Source organism: Mus musculus, chromosome 8 (assembly GCF_000001635.26).
Source record: "Mus musculus strain C57BL/6J chromosome 8, GRCm38.p6 C57BL/6J".
Taxonomy (NCBI): Eukaryota; Metazoa; Chordata; class Mammalia; order Rodentia; family Muridae; genus Mus; species Mus musculus.
Genome location: NC_000074.6, coordinates 77,812,219 through 77,837,747, shown reverse-complemented (window position 1 = coordinate 77,837,747; position 25,529 = coordinate 77,812,219).

Below are 25,529 nucleotides of genomic sequence, written 5' to 3'. Positions count from 1 at the left end.
CACACATACACGCATACACACACACACACATACACACATATACACACATACACGCATACACACACACACACACACACACATGCACACATATTTCAAATAATATAATTTCACTTTTTTACATTTTTATTTTTTGATTTTTATTCATGATATTTTGATTCTTATTTACATCACTTCTACCCTTCTCTCTCAGCACCAACTCTTTCCTTGTTTTCCCCCATGTTCCTTCTTAAATTCATGACCTCTTCCTTTTTAATTATTACTGTGACATTTACACATAGAAACACAACCTGCTGAGTCCATTTAGGGTTACTTGTATGCACATGTATTTAGGGCTGACCATTTACATGGGATTGGAACACTTACTATGCCTCCTCCCTGGGGAAGACTGATTCTCCTCACTCAGCAGCTATTAATTGCCTGCGGCTCTTCGTGTGTGGAAGTGCCTTGTGAACTCTTCTTCTCATAAGTGGTTTATCTCTGGCATCTTGCCCAAGAGTGAAAAGAGATTGACACGGAGCATGTCAGATGAGCATCTCCAGCAACTTCCTATATTTACATTAAGAGAGGGGTTATTGAAAAGTTGTAGTTTTGTTGTCCAAACCAGATTTGGAATGTGACATTGCCAAAAGTAAAGAGTTATCTGTTGAACATGGCCTCATTACTCCACACACTTCTGTGAAACCGGGTGAGCTAACACTCTTTCTATCCAAATCCCTCTTTGCCTCTCTGTGCCTTTGTTTAGAATTGGGAATGGGTCCTTCACGTTGTGAGAAAACAAAAATGTATCTGATCATGATCAGTTTTATTTAAAAAAGGAAAAGCATTGAAATCTTTAGCTTACATTGGTAGTTTAAAAATCACATCTTGGGCTGGAGATGTGGCTTAGAGGTTAAGAGCACTGTCTACTCTCCCAGAGGTCCTGACTTCAATTCCCAGCAACCACATAGTGGCTCATAACCATCTATAATGAGATCTTGTACTCTTTTCTGGTGTGCAGGCATACGTACAGACAGAAGGTTGACTACATAATAAATGAAAATAAATCTTTAAGAAAAATCAAGTCTGTTGCATTGCATTTAAAACAGGATAAGGATTTTGCTAATGGTTTCACCACTTACTGCCAACCATAACTTAATCAGTTTTCTCTCACACTTCTCAATAATAAACCTTTAGAGTAGAATTCTTTTTTTTTTTTTACTTAGTCATGACAATGCTATTTATACAATTTAGTCCTCTCACTTGTTAATGTGTAGCATTTGTCTAAATTATTATAGGTTTTTATATTCTCAATGGTTACATATTGTTCAACAAATAAATACATCAAAATCCACAATCATTCCCTGCAGATGAGCATTTCAAATATCAAGTCATCAAACAACGTTACCTTTCTGCGGGAAGGACATAAAACTTTCATCAAGACAAATCATAGAGTATATGATACTTAGAAATCAACAGGAGGAAAGAGAGGCAGTCCCAGCTTTTCCCACCCAGAAGGCAACTCTTCAGGGTAGTTAAGAATAAGAGGCTCAGGGAAGCTGGGACCTGGCAGTCAAAGAAACTCAGCATCCTGGCAAGCAAGACAAAACAAATGCTTGTTCCCAGAAGTTCCATTTATTCCATAACCAGATGGAATGTTCATCAAAGACAACCAGATTTTCTATAGTAATAGAAAGTGTCTTTGAAAGTAGTGTTCAGTCAAAGATCACAAAATATGTTACAGATTTCAATGCTCACTGGAAAAGGAGCAAGGTACTGGGAGCCATCCATCTCTACAGCAAGAAAGCAGTGAAGAGAAGAATGTTGCCTTTCAGTCCCATTGTATCAATAAGAAAGTGTTTGTAACAGCTTGCCGGGATCTGTACCAACTCTTTCATGTTGTTTGCAACATTGTATCATTAAGTTTCCTTTTTTAAGTCAAAGCGGGGTTGGGAGATGGACAGAGAGGTGACCCTTCTTTTACAAAGCCTTGGTAGCTGAAGTCAATATTTAAATTTTTCCCAACCCCTCTGAAGAAAAATGAAAGCCAGGCCATCATTTCGTCAGGGAAAGAAATTCCCAAGAGTAGTTTTAAAATATAACAGTGGTAATAAGGACTGCTGCAGAAGCAGGAAAAAAACATGTGAAGAAAAATGGGTAGTGGTTTTAGGAGGTTTTAGAATTTAAAAATCGGGGGTTGGGGGTGTAATGTAGCAGAGAAAGTGCTTGCCTCTGATGCAGAAGGCCCAGGTTCTGTCTCCAGTGCCTTATGAAATCAGTCGTGGTGGCACAACTGTAATGCTAGCATTCACACTGGGAGGCCAAAGCAGGAGACTGAGACATTCACCATCACCCTTAGCTAAGAGGTGAGTCTCAGCCCATCCTGTGCTGCTTGAGAATCTGTCTCCCACCCACAAACAAGGCAGAAGGCAATATATCTTGGACCTGAAGAAAATTAAAGGGCAAAAAATGTTATGTCATCCCAAGATGCACAATATCAGAATCTATAGGTCATTTTCTGTTTTCTTAGCTGCAACCAGAGCTTTAAAAAATAGTCTAAAAATGATTTTGATGGTGTCATTCGGACTATTCAAAGACGTTCTCAGTTCTCTTCCCTCTAAAACAGGTTTGTTTGTTTTTTTAAAGAAAGGACTTTCTCTAAAAATATTTGAGAAGAGTTCTGAAAGAGAGAGAGGGCCTGCATCCAGACATCTCTTAAAATCGCTTCCTGTGTCCTAACCCCAGATCCTCTCCTTATTCATCTCCTAAGAGGTAACCCAAACAGATTAAGAAATGAAATGCTTTTTTTTCCCCCTTGTCTCTTCTTCCTTGGCTTGGAGAACTATTTTTAAATTAACATTTCCTGTCCTCTCCCAAGAACCCTGGAAGCTTTGCAAACCGTTGTTAAAGACCTAGGCTAGGATCTTTCCCAAATTCGTTCAACACAGTTCCCCAGACAAACAACACCCACGTGAAGACATCCCAGTGTCAGGTGCTGTGAGGAAGGAGATGAACCACAGCGGCTGCCGGCATGAGCTGCTAGTTCAAGAGAATACTGCACAGGGAAGAGGGGCTTTTCCTCTTCCACGAGGATTTCAAGTTCCTAAGCTTGTTTGTCTCTCAAAGTCTCCTATGCTGCATACAACTCAGCCCAGAACGTGTTCTGCGTTTCTCTCCGTGTCAAGCTGGACTTCAAACACTAACTAGACCCAGTGATTTCTTCGGGCTGTATTATTGTTTGTCTCGTCAAGCAACACCTTTTCCTTGGCATCAGTTGCAGCAGAGTTCCATGAGGAACTTGGGCAATATTCTCCAGCTTACACAAAGGAAGAAAGAACAGACATGTTGTGGAAACATGGAGGGTTGCCCAGTGCACCCTTCCCACAAATGAATGCATGTGCACACGCAGAAACACACACACACACACACACACACACACACACACACACACACACCAGAAGACATAACTAGAGGAAATTTTCTTTCATCATCTTTCAGAGAAAAATTCTTGCAAACATAACTAACCAAAGTTTTTCTTTTCTTTTCTTTTCTTTTTCCAATCTAAAATTTGCAAAAGGGTTTATTTGTTTGCTTTAGTTAATAATGGTATTGCATTGGGTAATTCTCAAAGATGAGAATACAGAACCCACAAGGTTCTCATTTGGACTGAATTTTTCCCAAACAACAGCAATAGACATTCTCATTAATACAAGTCAGTTCAACTTACACACTGCTGATGGGCATTTAAAATAAAATAAAAAATCTGAGTTTGAAAATCCTAGTTTCATAGCCATGATACAAATGTCCAAACTATAACTTTCTAGAACAGATATAAAATTTTTATATTGTCTCCCAATTAATCAAAGAAATATTTGACCTAAAAGTAAACCCCAGTGCTCACACTCTGTATACCCCCTTACTCAGTGCAACCTGCTAACCAGTTTTCTACCTTGTGGCCTGTGCTTACTCTGAGATTTGTTACATGCATTTTTAAAACTAAAAAGAACATTTTTATAGGTGCCATAGAAAAATGTAGAAAAATGAATTACTCTCGAAAGTTAGCACCCACAGGGTTCCCAGCAGCTGAACTAAAATACCTACAGTGTGCTACCCTCCCAAGATGACTCGGACGTGGCAAGCTTAGGGATGCTGGTCAAAGCTGCACACTCAAAATCACCTGCATTTTAACACAGAAAGTAACTTGTAGATGGGCCCTGTCCCTAATTTCCAGGCTGCTGGTCACTTTTGGTTTCTTTGTACACAACTCTTCCATGACAACTAGCATGTCAGGAACCGTTCCTCTGGCTGTGTGAGAGCAAGTTCAATAAGCTTCACGCTCCTTAAAGCAAAGCGGCTTTTGTAGACTTTAGGGAACAACAGTGACAGCCAGCAGGACCCAAATGAAACACACAACCTTTGGAAGTCCCAGAGTCTTCAGAAAACCCCACCCAGTAATAGCCCACTGATGGTTTCCTGTGTGCAAACTAACAGTAATTTCCAGTGTTGCGACCTACTTCCACGAAGCCCTTTGCCTGGCAGAATTTGTTCTGGGAGAGAATATGCTAACATGTATTGTATATTTTTCTCTGAGAGATGCCTCCAAATCTCTATTGGTCCATCAGTAGAGTGAGACTGGTAGCTAAGGTCCTTTCTATTTAAGCATTATCTCCAATTACATGAATTAAAACTACACATTTTGCTTGCTCAATACAAATGCTCTCTAAACTTATGTCAGCCAAATCTTATAATTTTATTTAAAAAAAAAAAAAAAAAAAAAACCCTGAAGGACAAAGGTGACAGCTGAGTGGTTTGTCGCTGTCCATTCACAATCTCGCAGGAGCCGAGAAGTTCGAAGTTGTGAGCAGGCTCTGTTCACTGGAGAGGCCTGTGCAGTAGAGTGTAGATCCTTTCATGTACTGTACTGTACACCTGATACTGTAAGCATACTGTAATAATAGCGTCTCACATGGAAATGAGAGAAGACGCTGGGTCAGCAGCAAGCTGTAATTTTAAAAAATGTTTTTAGTTAAATGTTGAGGAGAAAAACAAAAAAGGGCTTTGCCTCCAAAGTATCATATGTGAACCTACAACACCCTGACCTCTTTCTCTCCTCCTTGGTTGTAGAACTGGTAGATTTTAACCTTTAGCTGTAGCAACTGCACTGCCGTGTGTGTGTGTGTGTGTGTGTGTGTGTGTGTGTGTGTGTGTGTGTGTGTATGACGTTGTACATTGCACAAACTCTTGAATTCTTCACAGTTTGGGCCCCTTCCCAGTTACTCTTTTATAGTATGGCAAGTTAACAAGTTGGTGACCTGTACAAATCGAGACACAGCTATTTAATCTCTTGCCCGACATTGCCCTTCTTGATGCGATGCTCTGCAGATCTCTGAAAAAGCCCTTACTGGCTCAGCAGCCAATCAATTTAGAGAGGTTTTTTTTTTTTTTCCCCTGGGATTTTGTTTTGTTTTTGTTTCCTTTCTAATCGAGGTGTGAAAAAGTTCTAGGTTCAGTTGAAGTTCCTGGTGAAGAAACACGATTGAGATTTTTTTTTCAGTGATAAAATCTACATATTTGTATTTCAACAATGTAGCTAAAATCTTGATGTAAATTCCTCCTTTTTCCCCTTTTGAACTTAATGAATATCATTTATTCAGAATGAAATCTTTACACTATATGTTCCACGTGTTAAGAATAAATGTACATTAAATCTTAAATAAATAAATAAACAAACAAACAAACAAACTTAGGTACAATATGAGACCTCAGGGAAGTCTGTTATTTTACGTGATACCATGCACTGCCTTTGTAAAGTGACTTTTAAAGATAAATTATTTTACTAACAACAAATGTATCATCTTTATTATTAAACCAAGAGTGTGTTTTATAAGATTGGATAGTACTCATGCACTATTTAAAGGGATAAATAAAGACTTAAAAGAAAGAAAGAAACAAAAAACAAAACAAAACAAAACAAAACAAACCAGAAAATCATCCACCAAGTAAAACTTTGCCCAGGTAAATTCTTTCATTCAATAAACATCCACTGAAGGGTTTTCTAAGCTAAACATTAAGCAACAAGCACAAGGCAGTTGGAGTTCCTGCTGTCCACAGAGTTGACATTCAGGGGAAATGGTGAGTCCTAAGCAAATACCAGTGGAATTGGTGTTAAGACTTTAAAAGGACAGAGGTGCTAAGAATGACATCTAAGAGGTATTCCTGGGGATGAGGTATTTAGACTGAGATCTGAGCCTTAGGTGACAACTCACCAAGGAAAGTGAGCCAGCTTTATACGTAGGCAATAGACCATCAGCTAAAGAGAACTGAGAAAAGCATATTAAAACCAAGGAAAAGAAGAGGTAGGTTGGCAAGTTTGGAGAAATGGAGGCATGGCCAGGCTCAGAGTGGAAGCCCTTGCCACCATGCAAATTTTTTATCCCTTATCTGCAGAACAGAATTAAAACACCACTAGCAACAAGAGTATTAAAAAGTGATGCAGCGAGAGCGTCACAGTAATAACTTCATGAGCGCACACATCAAGCAAACAGCACTCCGGAAGCTCTCTCTGGAGCTTCCTTTCTCAGCCCCAGGTTATCCTTCAGGAAGAGCTGGTGATGGCAGGGCTACAATGTGGCTAGCGTGTTTGATGCTGGGACTCTGAAGGGATGCAGAGGAATAAGATGGAGAAGGAGGCACCGCCAATCCGAAGGCACAAAGTTAAACTCAGCATTTAATGCCTTCAATAGTCTCATGATGAGGAACTGATCAGAATGTCTGATGTCCATTATGATTCAGAAAACTATCCCAAATCCACCATCTTGAAGCAAGAAGCAACATTTGTTGCCTCACTCACTTCCCACAGGTGAGGAACTCGATAGCCATTCGATAGGGTAGTTTTAGGTCATGAGGTTGTAGTCAAAACATTAACCATGGTTGTCAGTATCTGAAGCTCTCACATCCACCATTGTTTCTGAGATGGCTCACGTGTACAGTCCTGGTATTGACAGGACACCGTAGCCATGTGAGCTTTTCTCGGGCAGTGTCACACTGCTTCCAAGAATCCTTTTACATGATTTTCTCCTGACTGAACAATTCAAGAAAAGCAAGACAGAAGCCATAATGATAGGAACCCTCAGAAGTCACATGCCATCATTTCCACGACATCATATTGGTCTTTGTAGCTCCGTCAGAATGGTAGGGAAGCATGACACGTGGGCATGAAGACCTGTTGACAGCGATCACGGGTGGTTATAGTTCTACAACTGAGGCTCCTGGGACCCAAGGACATGAAGTAACTTTGCAGAGGTCTCACATGCATTGTGGACTTGGGGTTTAAAGCTAGCTTTCTCAAAAAAAGATCTATAGCACTGAATACACTGCCTCTTTAAAAGACTTAATACTCAAAGGCAAAGATATGTGTCCACACAGGGAACTGTTTATAATGATATCAGGAATGCAAAATTTAAAAAACAAAAATCCTGGAGCATACCAATAGACTTAATTTGGCACAAATTTCTGACTCCAACTTCCTTCATCTCCAGCCTAAATTGTCAGGTTTATAAACACAGGTGTACTTGTGCCAGAATTAATCAAGTATTACATGGCACAGTAAAGGGGGAAGGGGGTCACAATCTGAGAAAGTTTAATTTTGTAAAATAAACTGACTTCAAAGCAAGCCAGATGTTTTGCATGTTACCTTTGTAAAGGATAGGCGGAGATTAAAGCCATGATAATGAAACATTCCATCCTCTCTAGGAGATGGAGGCGGGCTCTGCTTTCTTCTACTTATTTACAAGACATTATAAACCCAAAGGCTGAGGGACTAAATGCTTCCATAAATCATGGAGGCTGCCTTACTCCACTTCTGGGCAGTGCAGAGCTGCACAAACGAAGCTCAGTGCAGACACTCAGGAACAAGGGAAAGGGCACCAAGACTTTTCCCCACCTGCATCTACGCGGCAACACCACACATGGCCTTGAGCTCATTTAGAAAGCATTGGTGTTTAACTAGAAACATAGGGCATAAGTCTTATTCGTTCTAAAGTCGATGTAAAATATGTTGAATGTTAAGCCACATGGAGAAAATCTAGAGACAATAGCCACACTGTAGAGGAGGGGTCTGAACTGCTTACTCTACCAGGTCCTAAAGCTGTCATTCCATCTGCAAGCCCACCTACATCATCTGTAGGGGAAGCAGTCTGAATTCTCTCTAAAAAGGATGTTGGGGTCTCCTTCCCAAGTTCCAGCTCCCAGTTCCTGGACTCCTCTACAACAATATCCCATTGTTCAATGGAAATAACAATCTTGGAGCTTCAAGCGACTGGTTCTTTTCAACTCTGGCCATCCTGAAAGCTTTTGCCCTGTGTTTCTCTCTCTAATGAAAGCAAATGAAAAGCAGACATGTGGCAGGCTGAGATCCACACAGTAAATTAAAGCCAGCCCCACTCCCTGCTTCCAAGCAGCTCCTATCTGCAGGCCAGGCTGCAGACCTAATGGGTTTCATTCACTTCGACTCCTGTTTCAAAGCACTGGGCATGGAATAAATTAGCCAGCTCATCTTACCCTCTAATACTTAAAACCCCCAGCATTGGATCTTTAGAGAATATTTCATGGAAGACAGCGTTTCTTGAAGGAAAAAAAAATTGGCAAGAAGGTAAAGGATCTACAACAGTGTTCAATAAGATTTCAAAGAATATTGAGATGTTGAACAAAAAGAGGCAGCATGCTCCATTACAATAAAGCACCTTGAACTTGGTAGGGTCTTTGATGTAGAAGAGGAGGAGGTAGGGGGAGGAAAAGGAGGAAGGGGGAGGTGTGAGAGGATGAGAAGGAAGAAGAAGAGGAGGGAGAAGAAAACTTCGTTTGTGGAAGTTTTAAAATATGATGAGTCTTTTGTTCCATTCCAACTCCTAGTCCTACTCCATTTTATAGACTCAGATGCCAGCTCTCAGAACTATGTTGTTTCAAAAGCTGTATCACTTGCAACTGTGAATAAAGTACACAAAAAAGACCCTCCAAATCTATTGTAAGAGCCAAACAAAAGTTTTGTTTGGCCTTGTTTTTAACATTGTGCTCTAGATTGGGGGTATTTGATAGTAGAATTAAACAAATGTGAAATAATAAAAACAGAAAGAAAGGCAGAACCTCTCATGAATAATGGGACAGTGTCCTCATGGATGACAGGACAATGTTTCAAGCAAGTGTCAAAGTGGAAAACTGGCCTTGTCCCCATGTAAAGCCAGAACTATCTATACATCCCATTGCATAAAGCAGTTGTGTGCCTGTTATGACATCAGGGAGTTTACGCTCTGAGCCCTCAACAGCATGGGGTCTTTCTAAGGACAATTCTATTCTCAAATTACAGCTATAGTTTAGGGGTCTTTTCTTCTATTGAGCATCCTCAAATTGCCTACGATGTAGGGCCTTTGAGGTTAGAATTCATTTCTGCCTTGTATGCAGGGATCGTCCTCGTGAGCACAATCTGAGCATATCATGCAGAACTGGTGCCCTAGTGACTGTGCTTTGAAGCTGCCACAGCTTCCCAAGAGACTCTGAATAAGATTCACATTCCTCGCCGGATTCTTCACAGCCCTCCACGGTCCAGAGCTTTGTTCTTTTATCCAAAACCATTCCATATTCCCTCTGACCTGTATCCCAGTCAGAAAACCCCCTCCACAACTCCTCTGTGATATGTCCCTGCTATTAACTCTCTCCATCCTTCCCTCTCTCTCTCTCCTCTCCCTCTCATTACTGCCTCCATCCTGGCATTTTTAGAGGCACTTCCTTGCTCCTGTCTGATAATTCTGAGTGACCTATAATACCTCTACCCCCCCATACTCATTCTTGGAATTCAACATTACACCATGCAGTTTTTCCCTTGTAGCTTTATTTGTGTTGCCCACATATATGGTTTTTGTTTTGTTTTCTTTTTGTTTTTTCTTTTCTTGTCTAATAGGCCCATCATTTCAGTGCAAGCCAAGCCCTCAGGCAGCACTAGTGTTTGTTTGATTCACTGTTGTGGACACAGCTTCTAGTTGGTGCCTGGTCTATATTACATGTGCCATAAAAACACATACAAAGGATGGTCAGTGAATCATGCAGCATAATAAATGTTCCCATTAATTGAACTTAAACCTTTAAGGAACAGACACTAACAAGATTAAAAGTAATAACAACAATCTGGTGGAAATCTTAACATGTCTTTAAAATTGACTGCTTGAATTCAATGTAAGCTTATCCTGGCACGTCGAGGCTGCATTTGTGAGTGGTACACTCTGCATCGGTATAAGCTCTGGGATGTTGTTCTTGGACTTTACTGATCATTAGCTCAGCAGTGATCATGCTCATGTGCCTGAAATTGCTATGCTTTTGAAGTTCTGAGTCTGTTCTCTTGCTGTTTTGTTTGTTTGTTTGTTTGGTTGTTTGTTTGTTTGTTTGTTTGGTTGGTTGGTTGGTTGGGTTGGGTTGGGTTTGATTTGGTTTAGTTTGGTTTGATTTGGTTTGGATTGGATTGGTTTATCATGGTTGAGCTGTCAAGTTGCCACCTTTTGAAGAAAGATTCTTAAGCAACTCACCCACTTCCTCGGCTTGGCTGCTTTAGTCTGTTTATGGTTTAGGAAGTCAGATAATAATTGTGGAACAATGAGAGTGATGTGGCAGTGGACAGGCTCCTGAACACCTGTCAAAAAGTCCAGTGAGCAGAATAACTTCTATTTCAGTCTGTCTTCATGGCAGTGACTATGTTCTAGCTACAAGAGTCAGGAATGTAAGCAACCCCTGAAAAGCTGAAATGTGCTTCAGTAACTGAGCAGCTACCACAGCAGAGCCCCCCAAAACACCTCAACTCCTTGTATTTCTAGGCCAAAAGGTAAAAAACAGATGCAAGCTGAAATATTAGTGCAGATGTATATGGGAAATCCATTTGGATTATTTTTGCAGAGAAAAGAAAAAGTTGTATAAAGAGAAAAGAAAACTATTTTGTATAAAGAGAATACGTTGGGGGTTTGTAATTCAGAAAGTTAACCAAAGGAAATGGCAAGCATCCAAAGCAGGAAACTGTAAGTTTAACTAAGGATAGCCTATGCTTGATTATTCAATCTCCCATTAGCCAATAACCAAATGAATGAGTCTTCAATTAAAAAATCCCTTCTGAGTCTGAAGGAGGTAAAATTAGAGCAGAGATGAAAATGAAAACATGAAATCTATGACTTTTTGTTTTCTTAAGGATGAGTCACTGAGGATCTTCTAAATGATTGATTGCAACCCGTGAGAAAAAAGAACACATTAAGCCATTTGAGCCCAGTGGCTCTCTGGGGATCTCGCCTCCACTGTTGGAACAATTTGATTGCATAAGCTAATGCTACACATTACCAAAGTGAAAGAGTTCCAACATTTGGTTCCTTTGTCTGCCTGGAGTCTACTAATGTCATTTTCTAAAGTGGAAACCCATCTAGGACTATCATAGGCTTAATAGTATATTTTACTTTTAGTTTAATGGGGCAGGACAGGGTGTGTATGTGCACACGAAGTGCCCATGGAACCCAGAGGTGGCAGGATCCCCCAGATGGAGTTATAGACAGTTGTGGGTGCTGGCAACAAACTTGGATCTTCTGCAAGAGCAGTCCATACTTTTAACCACTGAGTCATCTCTCCTGTCTCATATGGCTATGTTTTTAATATTTTGATTGCATCTTATCCAATTTCAGAAATGATAGTGGTGCCTTAAAGTAAATCCCCATACACAGTAAGAACGCTGAACTAGAAAGGGAAAAGCAATTCTGGGCAGAGAGAGCTGAGTCTGTCTACTCTAATAACAGGGGCAGATGGTGACAAATGACAACAGAGTTCTCTAAGAGCCAAAGCAAACCAAGGGCAAAGGAGGGATTACACATTCCTTATCCAAACAAAATGTATTTCATATTGAGGAGCTGAACATCCTCTAAGAAGTATTTATTGCTTGGATGCTTTACAAGTGGTGTTAGAGAAAATAGCAGACAATCAGAAGCAACTCCCACCTGGATGTCACTGTGCATAACTGTAAATCATGTCATATTCACAAGCCCACTATGAGTTCAAACGGTAAATCATCTCATTATTCATAAGCCCACTGTGAGTACATGCATGCACACTGCCGAGCTTAACCCTATAATAGATTCACATGTTTATGAAATCCATAGGTACATATATGTGTGTACATATACATACATAAAGCATATATATATATATATATATATGTAAATTTTTGAAAAATTACTCTCTATAAGGGTAAGGAGACATACAGACAGCTAGTAAGGACAGCCACAACAGGCTCATTCACCCCTGGGTGTTAACAAGTTACAGTGTGACTTGGTCATTTTCTCATCCGGTGGTTGGGTATATTTCTTCTTCCCTTGGATGTGGGATGACCTTGTGAGTAGCTTCAATTTACAGAGGTGAAATTTGTGATTTCCTAGCAGACTTTGACAGACTATGCCATGTCCACTAGCGCAGGGCATCAAGAAACATGGGGCTGCAATGTGGAGGCCAAGAAGTTCACCCAAGGGAGTGACCCTGGGGCAGTTGGTACCTCCTGACAGATGTGAGGACAGAGCCTTTTAAGCTCTTCTACAGACAAGACACCAAGCCAGCAAAGACCCTGTCTTTCATGGCAGACCTCAGGAAAGGCCCAAATGGAACAATTGAAACTGATAAAGACCAGAATCATAAGGTACTTAATTAAGCTAATGTTAGTCATATTGGGGTAGTTTTCATTTTGCAAAGCTACCACGTAAGGGCATTTTATTATGAGATGTTGACACTCAAGGTACCTATATCTAACAACAGGAAAAATGTCTATTTCAAGAAGATTTCTTGCAGGTCCTTTGTGTACATACTCTGATGCCTTCTGGTTTTGTGTTTTAATGAGGTTTCTGTATATGCAAATGTGTGTGTCTGCATCTATACGTGTTTCTCATGCCTTCTCTTAGGCTCTTTTTCTTCTGTTTATCTTGTCCTACTCCTTTTTGCTTGTTTTTATTGTATTTTATTTCATTATTATTTCTTAGATACCTGTTCATTTCTAAGAAGAAACAGAAAGGGTATGGATCTGGATAGGAGGGTAAACTGGGAGGAGTCAAGAGAGAGAAACTGTAATCAGAATATATTGTATGGGGAAAACAGTTTTCAATAAGATAGTTTTTATTTTATTATATAAGTAAAATAAACTAATTTCAATAAAAACAGAAATTGTAGCTGTCTGTGCTGCATCAATGGAGTGTCTACCTACTTTCATCTTTTGTTTTCTTCTTCAGTAGAATCATAAGTAGGTTGAGAACACAACTTGAAGAACCAATAGAATTTACTGGCACACCAATGTTCTAGAGGAATAACCAATAGAATTTACTGGCACAGCAATGTTCTAGAGGAAGAACCAATAGAATTTACTGACACACCAATGTTCTAGAGAAAGAACCAATAGAATTTACTGACACACCAATGTTCTGAAGGAAGAACAATAGAATTTACTGACACACCAATGTTCTAGAGGAAGAACCAATAGAATTTACTGGCACACCAATGTTCTAGAGGAAGAACCAATAGAATTTACTGACACACCAATGTTCTAGAGGAAGAACCAATAGAATTTACTGACACACCAATGTTCTGAAGGAAGAACCAATAGAATTTATTGATACACCAATGCTCTAGAGGAAGAATCAATAGAATTTACTTACACACTCATGTGTGAGAAGAAGTTTCTGGAACAATGAACTAGGAAAATAAAAGACTATGTAAGTCTGACATTTCAAAGATGATACACTTTCTCAGACCGATAAGATCCAAAGCATGTGCACAAAAGTAGGTCTGTGGGATGCTAAAGTAGAAAGAGAAGGGAAAGGAAAGTCAGGAAATCGTGCTAATCATGAGAAGTGAAGATGCGTGTGGTGTGTATTAATAATCATGGGCCCCTAAGCCAACTGTGAGCATGCTGATGCAAAGAGACAGCTGTCTTCTGTGTTCTGACACAATTCTTTAATCAGAGAGCAATTTCACCGAACCTCATGCCTCCTCCAACAAAGAAACAGTCCAAACAGTTATCCACCACTAACCACCTAATACACAACAGTGTTATGGATTTGGTTTATTGTTTATACCATGTTAATTTGGGTTCCCAAATTACACAGGGATACACATGTCTGCACATAAGATGCCACGGGTCCCTGCACCCCCAGTTGGCTCTAATTGGTAAATGAAGTTGCGGGCAACCAATGACTGAACAGGGAATCAGAGGCAGGACTTTAGATTTCCCAAACAAAGGAATCCAGGGAAGAAGGATTGAGAACCGCCATGCTAGAGAAACAAAAAGATGAGCCTTGAGAGCTGGAAAGGTAGGAGTGGACAGCTGTGTAAGAGCCAGGGAAGAGCTGACCCAAGCCACGCCCTACCACCACCACGTTTAGGTCTAGGGTAGCAAAGATGGAATTTAGATTTTAGTAAGCAATATTTCAGGATTATCAGAGGGGAGACATTAGCAATGTGGAAGTTTGAGAATGACCCAACCATTGAGCTGCTTAGGACATATTAAACATAATGTGCTCTCTCTCTCGCTCTCTCTCTCTCTCTCTCTCTCTCTCTCTCTGTGTGTGTGTGTGTGTGTGTGTGTGTGTGTGTGTGTGTGTGTGTGTGTTTCATTCAAGAATCCAGAGCATTTTGGTGGGTGGTGAGGAACATGGTGCCTGCAGAGTGATTAATGCATCACAAGGTCAAAAAGAAAGCGCAAAACCCCATTGCTTTCCTGCTTGTAAGTAAGTCCTGGCACCACATCACATTCAGAGGAATACCAACACCAAGGAAAGTGTAACTGAGAAGGTGTTGCAGTGTTTATGGTAAGCCTTCACACTGTGTCTCTGGAGGTAGGGAATCTCATCTTTATTCCACTTCAAAAACCCTCCTTGCTCTCAACATTACACAGACCGGGGCTAGGGATGTAGCCTACAGCCGAGTTGGTAAAGTGCTTGCCACACAAGTGTGAGGACTGGAATTGGTTTCCCAGAATCCACGTAATGGACCAAGCATAGCAGTATGCAAGTAGTCCCAGTGTTGGGGAAACAGGAAGATCTCTGGGGCTCTCTAGCCTAAGGTATCAAGCAGAGAGACCTATCTCATATAACTGGGTAGATGTCTCCTAAGAAATGTTACCTGAGGGAGACCTCTCTACCTATGCACATAAATGTAGCCTCATGAGCACGCATACCCATGGGCGTGGTGGAGAGAGATTGTCAAGATTTCCTCAGCTTTCCTGGTCTACACATCTCCTCAGAGTTATATCAGAATCTCCTCTCATGCTAGATTTGTTTTCTTGTGCCTCTCAATCATTTCCATTCTGGATAGCTATTATTCCCAACCTTAATCAATCAAGTTCTCCCAAGCAGGTACACAGGGGCAACCTGCTGTTTTGACACTTTATTCTCCTGACACAAAGGATGACAGTTATAACAGTGTTTCTCAAATTTCTCAGAGTTCCCAAAAGAGCTTGTTAAAATGCACATTCTGTAGCTCATCCTCCAAAGAGTTTGATTCCTTATGTCTGAGTGGAATCCGAGAGTTTGCATCTCAACAAACTGGGGATGAAGTCCTGCACTGTGGGTCACCAGCAGAACCTGTGCATGCAAGTTTCACTGAGAGTCCTCTGGGAAGACTCCAGGTCACAGAAGGGCTTGTTACCTAGTAATTCATGTCTAAGTATTTTTCTTTCAATATGTATACGCATATTACATACACTTTTTAGTATAGATAGAAATAGGCAGGCAGATGATAGGTAGGTAGGTAGGTAGATAGATAGATAGATAGATAGATAGATAGATAGATAGATAGATAGATAGATAATATTAGGTAGGTAGGTAGGTAGATGATAGATAGATAGATAGATAGATAGATAGATAGATAGATAGATAATATTAAGTAGGTAGGTAGCTAGGTAGGTAGGTAGCTAGGTATGTAGATAGATAGATAGATAGATAGATAGATAGATAGATAGATAGATAATATTAGGTAGGTAGGTAGATGATAGATAGATAGATAGATAGATAGATAGATAGATAGATAGATAATATTAAGTAGGTAGGTAGCTAGGTAGATAGATAGATAGATAGATAGATAGATAGATAGATAGATAGATAGATAATATTAAAGTAGGTAGGTAGGTAGATGATAGATAGATAGATAGATAGATAGATAGATAGATAGATAGACAGACAGACAGAAAGATAATATTCAGTAGGTAGGTAGATGATAGATAGATAGATAGATAGATAGATAGATAGATAGATAGATAGATAGATAGATAATATTAGGTAGGTAGGTAGGTAGATGATAGATAGATAGATAGATAGATAGATAGATAGATAGATAGATAGATAATATTAAGTAGGTAGGTAGCTAGGTAGGTAGGTAGCTAGGTATGTAGATAGATAGATAGATAGATAGATAGATAGATAGATAGATAATATTAGGTAGGTAGGTAGATGATAGATAGATAGATAGATAGATAGATAGATAGATAGATAGATAGATAGATAGATAATATTAAGTAGGTAGGTAGCTAGGTAGATAGATAGATAGATAGATAGATAGATAGATAGATAGATAGATAATATTAAAGTAGGTAGGTAGGTAGATGATAGATAGATAGATAGATAGATAGATAGATAGATAGATAGACAGACAGACAGAAAGATAATATTCAGTAGGTAGGTAGATGATAGATAGATAGATAGATAGATAGATAGATAGATAGACAGACAGACAGAAAGATAATATTCGGTAGGTAGGTAGATAGATAGATAGATAGATAGATAGATAGATAGATAGATAGATAGATAGACAGACAGACAGACAGACAGATAGATAATATTCGGTAGGTAGGTAGGTAGGTAGGTAGGTAGATAGATAGATAGATAGATAGATAGATAGATAGATAGATAGATAGATAGGTGATAATGTTAGGTAGATAGATGACAGCTAGAGGAGAGGGGAGAAACGTGTACCGAGAAAGGAGAAGAAGGAAAGAGAAGGGTCAGAAAGAAAGGATTCACACTCCTCCCTGCTGCCTCCTACAGCCATAAGCAGCTGGTGCTGACTGCCATCCTGCTTCAGGCCATTCTAGTGCATAGCTTATCTCCTCTTCCTACCCACCACCTAACTGTATGACAACCCCAAGATTACTGGAGGTCACAGCAAGCAAGCACAACTTCTCCTGACCAAAAGGCCAGCCATGCTGTGGCACCCGGACCGAGTCTGTGGAGTGGTCAGCTCATAAGGGTTGTCTTCAGGCTCCTTCTCCTCAGCCTTGCCTCACAACTATAAGGGTTTTAGTGTAAAATACTAGCTGTCCCCGCCCCAGGCCCCCGCATCTCTCTTCAATGCTACTTTTTTCACTAAGCACAGCCTGTGCGTGCAGCCAACATCCTTTGCAATTTTGAGTAGACAGATTTATAATTCCATGCTTTAATTAAAACTCTCTAGCTATTATCCATCCTTGAGTATGTAGTATATTACAGTTCTGTTTCTCTATCATAAGCCATTTGGGCTGCTGTAACAAAGTATCATAGACAAAGTGACTAATAAGCCATGGAAGTTTTTTTGATTCATAGATCTGTGGGCTTAGAAGCCCAGAAGGTGTTGTTGGATTTCGTGTCTAGGACTGTGCTTCCTGGGTCAGATAAGACATCTTGGTATTAGAGCCTCCTGTGGAAATGAGACCTCTCGTCAACCTCTTTCATAAGGGCCGATCCTATTCCTGAGGACTCCACATTCCCTGCCTAATCCCTCCACCCAAATTGAACCTTTCAACACTGTCACCATGGGGGCTAGGACTTTAATACATGAATTTGGCAAGACACATCCATGTCTTTCTTCCTTGTCTGCATTCTACTCTTGGAATCAATTCCTTCCCTTCATTTCTTTTTCCTGTCACTTGGGCTCTGGCTACATCTTCCTAGATGTATCAGTAATTCTTCATTACATTTTCTGCTTGTCTCATGCTGCCATATATATCAGTTGGTTCTGTTTTGGGTTTTTTTTTTTTTCTGGAAGGATTCTCCCCAAGCTGCCCAGTATCCTGTCCATGATCTCCTGGCCTACAGGAATTCCTTCTCATTCCCATAGTGGTGAGCTTACATCCTGCAACTCATGTGCCCTGCTTTCTTAGCCCAGCTCTTTGTTTGTAGAAATAATTGCTGAGAAAGGATGGAAGAATTATGATTAATAAAAATAGACTTTGTGACTGGGAAGGTGGCTTCTGTACAAGCATGAAGACCCAATGTCAATACTCAGAGTCCATGTTCCAAAGGCCAGGCACGGTGGGATGCACCTGGAATTCCAAAACCGGGGAGGAAGAATTAGGCAAATCCCCCGAGCTCAGTAGCCAATCAGTGAAGCCAAACTGGTAAGTGTCTGGCCAGAAAGAAACCCTGTGTAAAGAAAGGAGGTGTGGAGAAATAGCTCTGTGGGTGAACTTCTTGCTAGTCAATGGGAGAACTGCAGTTTGGATCATGGGGACCCATGTAAAAGTTAGGTAGGCACGGCAGTCCATTTGTGATCTCAGCACCCAGAAAGCAGAGGCGAGGGATCTCTCAGGAAAGTTAGCTAGCGAAACTGGTGGACTGGCAAGCTTTGTGCTCAGGCCCTGCCTCAGTAAACAAGGTAGAGACGGACCAAGAAAGACACCTCCAATCAACCTCCCCACACATTTTAACACATGCAACATGCATCCACACATGTGTGAACACACACACATACAGTTGACTACATTCTGCACCTGACTATTGGCCACTGATGTTGACCTCTGGCCTCTACAACACACATAAATATGTACACACATAGCACATACAAGCACACGTGCACACAAAGCCTTTTCCTGTTTGAAAATATCTGCATTCTAGTTTTGCAATAGATTGCTTATTTCTCGTGGTGTTGGTGTCTCTAAACTTTGAGGTCTTGCCCAGTACCGCTGCCTCCTAGCCTTCCATGCAGAAATCTGACCTCCATTGGTGATGTCAGTCATTGCTTGCTTCTGATGATTTCTCTGTGGAGGTAGTTAGGATCTCCTTTTCATGTCTAAATTTCTGAGACTTTACAAAATTCAAAAAGATCTAGTTCTGGTCTTTCATCCAATAATCATTAGGTGTCCAGTGACCTTCACCATTGAAAGCCAAGCCCTTCAATACTGGAAATGCTCTGTGTAAGCCCCTCACAGAGTCTTCCATGTTGTCTCTCCAAAGTGCCTGTTATCTGGGTCTTGGACATCTGCTCTCTGCTTTCATGCCTTTCTTATACCTCCTACAACTCACTAAAAGTTCTCCAATGACCCCTAATCTCCCACTGGACTGTTCACATCTGCTCTTAGGTTTCCCTAATCTCCCACTGGACTATTCATATCTGCTCTTAGGTGTCCCATGAACACTGGACTGTTTATATTTGCTATTAGGTGTCCCTAACTTCCCACTGGACTGTTTAGATCTGCTATTAGGTGTCCCATGAGCACTGGACCATTAATGTTTTAGTGTCTCATTAGATGTTTTTCAGAGACCTCTTTTGTTTTTTGTGTATTCTACTTCTCTGAGACTAATCATTTTGTGTGCGTGTGTGAGTGTGTTATGCCCCCTTGCAATTACTTTTTTCTTTGATTTTGTTGTAGTTATAGCCTGCTCCTGTCTTCATGTTATGAATGTTCCTTATAGTACTTTATATCTAATACTGGTCATCTCTTCATTATGGAATCTCCATGTGATATGATAGAACTCCTCACAGGATACCTAACAGGGATAGGCCATTCAGACCTCTCAACTTTTCCATCCATGACCTGGGAACAGAACAAGGAACTGCTAGGAGACTCTCACAACTAAGCTATAAGCTTTCATTTAATCCCATATGGCCTCAAATTTCACAACACTGTTAGGTCTAAAACCTGTGACAACTGGCAAAGTAGACACTGGCCACCAGGTTCTTCCAGCATCTCTTAGTCCTTACCTGTTACGGGAGGTGGCTGGCATACTCTGCCCCTACCCTGAACTCCTCCCGCCCAGGGGCTGGGTTGTTCCTCTCTGTACAGCCCAGACAATTTTGTAATGTGCCCCTTTTGCCTCCCACCTTTTTTTTTTTTTTTTTTTTTTTTGCCTCTTGACTTCTGGCTCTCCTCTTTCTTTACCTCCAGTCTCCCCACATGACCCAGCTCAGTCTGCCAGTAATGTCCACTCTGGACTCTCCCAGATGTAAACAACTCAACTTCTTAGGAGCAGATATGATTTCTTTATATATATATTTTTTAGTCAAATATACAAATTTTTATTCATCATAGTTTGTGTCCTGTGTCCTTGGGATAACAAGTAGTGTTAGCATAGATCTGGGGGTCTTATCAAGGGAAGAAAAGGCATTGTGAATATGCTAAAACTCTGGATAGGAGAAGTAAGAGTGGTGCCTGGATATAGGGACAACAAAAGATGCGTCTAGCCCAAGGGTCAGTGGCCCAGAAACACTCTTCCACTTTAAAGACCATTCTCTCCTCAGTCTCCAGGGACTGAGACAATTGACTCAACTCTTCCTACTCTCTGCCAGCTGCCACTTTGCTCTTTTCTCTGAGCAAGGATTGGCAGAAAGGGCCATCCTAACACCAGGAGTTTACTGCATTGGGTATCAACAGACTGTCCTTAGCATGCCTCTAGGGTTAAACCTCCCCTAAGCTAAAGATAAGGTCCGTCAAAAACGCACTCAGTGTGTTTACCCCACTGAACTTCTACAGGACATCTCACTGCAGAGCACTGGCTGTCTCTGGGATGAGTTGGTGACTGTCTAGAAACTGTAGCTCACCCCTGGCATGCTAGAGGAAGGAACATACTTCAGATAACAAGCCCAGAAAAAGAAAAAATTCAAAAGCTGAAGCATAATCTATGCTGAATGTAGACCACTTTTACATCGTATAAAATTGAAGGGCCATCTCTACCTCCATTGGATCACCCACTGGACCCAGAGTATGACCTTGATAATACTGTCACATACGTGCAAGGACAGAAATTCTGTTTGGGATTTTTCTCTTCTATTTACCCAGAAAGGTTATTTTAAAAACAAACCACAGTTGATACTCCTATTATACATCTGGGCACAGCAAACTTTGCATATCCCAAGCATCAAGAGGAATTTTCCCAGCCCTCCTGCTATTTCTCTTGGAACATCAGCAAACTTAATGGCAAGGGACTGAGAAGAGCTTAGTTACCCCGCAGACATGAAGACATGGAAAGTTGGCTATAAAATTACATTTGGGTATTTTTTCTTATTCCCTGCTCAAATGCTGTCCAAAATTTCCTTATGAAATTGGAAACTGACTTCTCTTTTCCTGCCTGTGCATTCTGCATGTCTAGAGCTAAGGAGACTTTCATGGTCTCCCCGTTTCCTTCCCTACTCCCTGTCTATAATACTCAGCAACATTAGAGAGTCGTTCTTCGATGTCTGAGCTACTAAAAAAAAGTAAAATGCAGTCCATAAAACAAGCTTCCTATCACTGCCAAGATAAATTATAATCATTCACAACAAGCAGAATATATTCCAAGGAGGCACCAAATGCCTTAAAGAAAAGTAAGATACGTGGTTGCCTAAATACAATGGGCTCGTAAACATGGAGAAACCAGGTGGTAATAGAAAGGGTATGCTGGGAGTATGATTACAGCCAGACGAGCGTCCATGCGGTGTTTCAGAAGAAAACACAATACACTGCTCTCCTCTGATTGCCTTTCCTTTTCTTCTCCTTTTTCATCTCGGAGAGGGAGGTGAGAATTCACGTGGTCCATGATCAACATGACACTCACTGTGGGACGTTCTGGCACTTTTCCTTTTGAACACAGGAAGCGTGGCGTATATGTCAATGTCTGTGTCCCACATCTTCAGCATCATCCGTAGCCCTAGAGCAGGGAGAGCATGCTTTGCTCTCTGTCCTAAACCATGTGAAACAAGCTCTGTTTCAAAAGCACGTAATGGGGTCAAGCCTGAACTATCCAAGGACTCCACTGCAGAAACTAAGTTTATAAATGTTTAAGGGAGCTAGCCCGGAGCTTTCCCATAGGACAGGGGGAAGGGAAAGAGACATCAAATAAATTCCAACTAGAAAAGCAGTCTGGGTGGGTGAAGGACAGGCATGGGGGCGGGGAGAGAGGGAGCTGAGGGTCACAAAGCCAACAAGCAGTAAAGTTCATTAGAGCAGAGCATGAAAGGAAATTGTACACACACTTAATAAAAAGAGATCAAAACAAGACAGATTGGTTCCCAGAACCTCATTCTCGTCAGCCTGGCGGTGGACTTAGGACAATGTGAGCAAACCAGACAGGGGACACAGTGGGCTAAGAAATCACAAGAGTTCAGAACAGATGCTAGCTGTCTCCAGAGCACTGAATGCATGAGAGACCACCCAGCCAAACCTTCAACTGCGAGGAGCCGTCAGCTATGGAGGATTCTTCATGAAAGAACAGGAAAAGCTTGTAGGAACTTCAGCTAATGAGGTTAAAGATCAATGTATGTCAGAGGACGTGGTAGTCTCTGTCTGTCCTTTCTTGTGTGCATTTGTCTTTCCACATCCAGCCACTCATGCTTAGCATGTATCAACAGGACAAGATCACATGCACTGACTCACCAAGGACCAGCCACAATGCCACATTTGCTAGTCCTGACACAAAGTCTTCGACAAATGCATGAAAACACAGCAATTTCCATGATGTATGTAGGAAAACAGATTTGCCACAGCAGCCGTCCTCATGCTACAGGATCAGAGTCCAGGGTCAGCGGTGTTTCCTGTGTGCTGACCCTCATCCCGGTCCTGCCTCAGGAGTCCAGCTGCTCTTGTTAGCAAATGCATGATTTATCTCTCATGGATATGATGCCTGGCGGAGGGAGCCATGACTTGTGCTGAAGAGATCGGTCTCAAGGGGCAATGACTTTCTACCATGCAATTCCTATCTTCTAGCACTAAGCCACACAACTAGGACTTCCCCATGTTAAAATCTCATCAGCACCCTGACATTGTACTTTTTTTGTCATTAGGTTAGTTTTATTGATTTATAGGTCTCAGTTTAAGGTTTCTCTTTGCAGAAACACAGGCTTATCCTCACTACAAAAAAAAGTTACAAATTACAGCACAGAAGTTAACTCAGATTCTAGAGTCAGTTAATTCAATTATTTTCTATGGCTTCTTTATAGAAGATAATGGAAAATGTTTTTAGCACTCAGAATCATTTTTATTAGATATTTTCTTCATTTACATTTCAAATGCAATCCCGAAAGTCCCCCATACACCCCTGCCCTGCTCTCCATCCCACTTACTCCCACTTCCTGTCCTGGCATTCCCCTGTACTGGGGCATAGAATCTTTGAAAGACCAAGGGCCTCTCCTCCCATTGATAGCCTACTAGGTCATCCTCTGCTACATGTGCAACTCGAGACACAAGCACTGGAGGATACTGGTTAGTTCATATTGTTGTTCCTCCTATAGGGTTGCAGACACCTTCAGCTCCTTGGGTACTTTCTCTAGCTCCTCCATTGGGGGCCCTGTGTTCCATCCAATAGATGACTGTGAGCATCCACTTCTATATTTTCAAGGCACTGGCATAGCCTCACAAGAGACAGCTATAACAGGGTCCTGTCAGCAAAATCTTGCTGGCATATGCAATAGTGTCTGGGTTTGGTGGTTGTTTATGGGATGGATCCCTGGAATGGGGCAGACTCTGGATGGTCCTTCCTTCAGTCTCAGCACCAAACTTTGTCTCTGTAACTCCTTCCATGGGTATTTTGTTCCCCATTCTAAAACGGAACGAAGTATCCACACTTTGTTCTTCCTTCTGGAGTTTCATGTGTTTTGCAAATTGTATCTTGGGTATTCTAAGTTTCTGGGCTAATATCCACTTATCAGTGAGTGTATATCAAGTGTGTTCTTTTGTGATTGGGTTACCTCACTCAGGATGATATCCTCCAGATCTATCCATTTGCCTAAGAATTTCATGAATTCATTGTTTTTAATTGCTGTGTAGTACTCCATTGTGTAAATGTACCACATTTTCTGTATCCATTCCTCTATTGAGGGACATCTGGGTTCTTTCCAGCTTCTGGCTATTATAAATAAGGCTGCTATGAACATAGTGGAGCATGTGTCCTTATTACCAGTTGGAACATCTTCTGGGTATATGCCCAGGAGAGGTATTACTGGTTCTTCTGGTAGTACTATGTCCAATTTTCTGAGAAAATGCCAGGCTGATTTCCAGAGTGGTTGTACAAGCTTGCAATCCCACCAGCAATGGAGGAGTATTCCTCTTTCTCCAAATCCTCGCCAGCATCTGCTGTCACCTGAATTTTTGATCTTAGCCATTCTGACTATAAGGTGGAATCTCAGGGTTGTTTTGATTTGCATTTCCTTGATGATTAAGGATGTTGAACATTTTTTCAGGTGCTTCGCAGACATTAGGTATTCCTCACTGAGAATTCTTTGTTTACCTCTATACCTCATTTTTAATGGGGTTATTTGATTTTCTGGAGTCCATCTTTTTGAGTGCTTTATATATATATTGGATATTAGTCCCCTATCTGATTTAAGATTGACAAAGATCCTTTCCCAATCTGTTGGTGGTCTTTTTGTCTTATTGACAGTGTCTTTTGCCTTACAGAAGCTTTTTAATTTTATGAGGTCCCATTTGTCGATTCTTGATCTTACAGAAAAAGCCATTGCTGTTCTGTTCAGGAATTTTTCCCCTGTGCCCATATCTTCAAGGCTTTTCCCCACTCGTCTATAAGTTTCAGTGTCTCTGGTTTTCTGTGGAGTTCCTTGATCCACTTAGCCTTGAGCTTTATACAAGGAGCTAAGTATGCATCAATTTGCATTCTTCTACATGATAACTGCCAGCTGAGCCAACACCCTTTGTTGAAAATGCTGTCTTTTTTCCACTGGATAGTTTTATCTCCTTTGTCAAAGAACAAGTGACCATAGGTGTGTGAGTTCATTTCTGGATCTTCAATTTTATTTCATTGATCTACCTATCTGTGGCTATTACAGTACCATGCAGTTTTTATCACAGTTGCTCTGTCGTACAGCTTTAGGTCAGGCATGGTGATTTCACCAGAGGTTCTTTTATTGTTGAGAAGAGTTTTTGTTATCGTAGGATTTTTGTTATTCCAGGTGAATTTTCTTTTTTTTTTTTCCATTTTTTATTAGGTATTTAGCTCATTTACATTTCCAATGCTATACCAAAAGTCCCCCATATCCACCCACCCCCACTCCCCTGCCCACCCACTCCCCCTTTTTGGCCCTGGTGTTCCCCTGTACTGGGGCATATAAAGTTTGCAAGTCCAATGGGCCTCTCTTTCCAGTGATGGCCGACTAGGCCATCTTTTGATATATATGCAGCTAGAGTCAAGAGCTCCGGGGTACTGGTTAGTTCATAATGTTGTTCCACCTATAGGGTTGCAGATCCCTTTAGCTCCTTGGCTACTTTCTCTAGCTCCTCCACCAGGTGAATTTTCAAATTGCCCTTTCTAACTCAGTGAAGAATT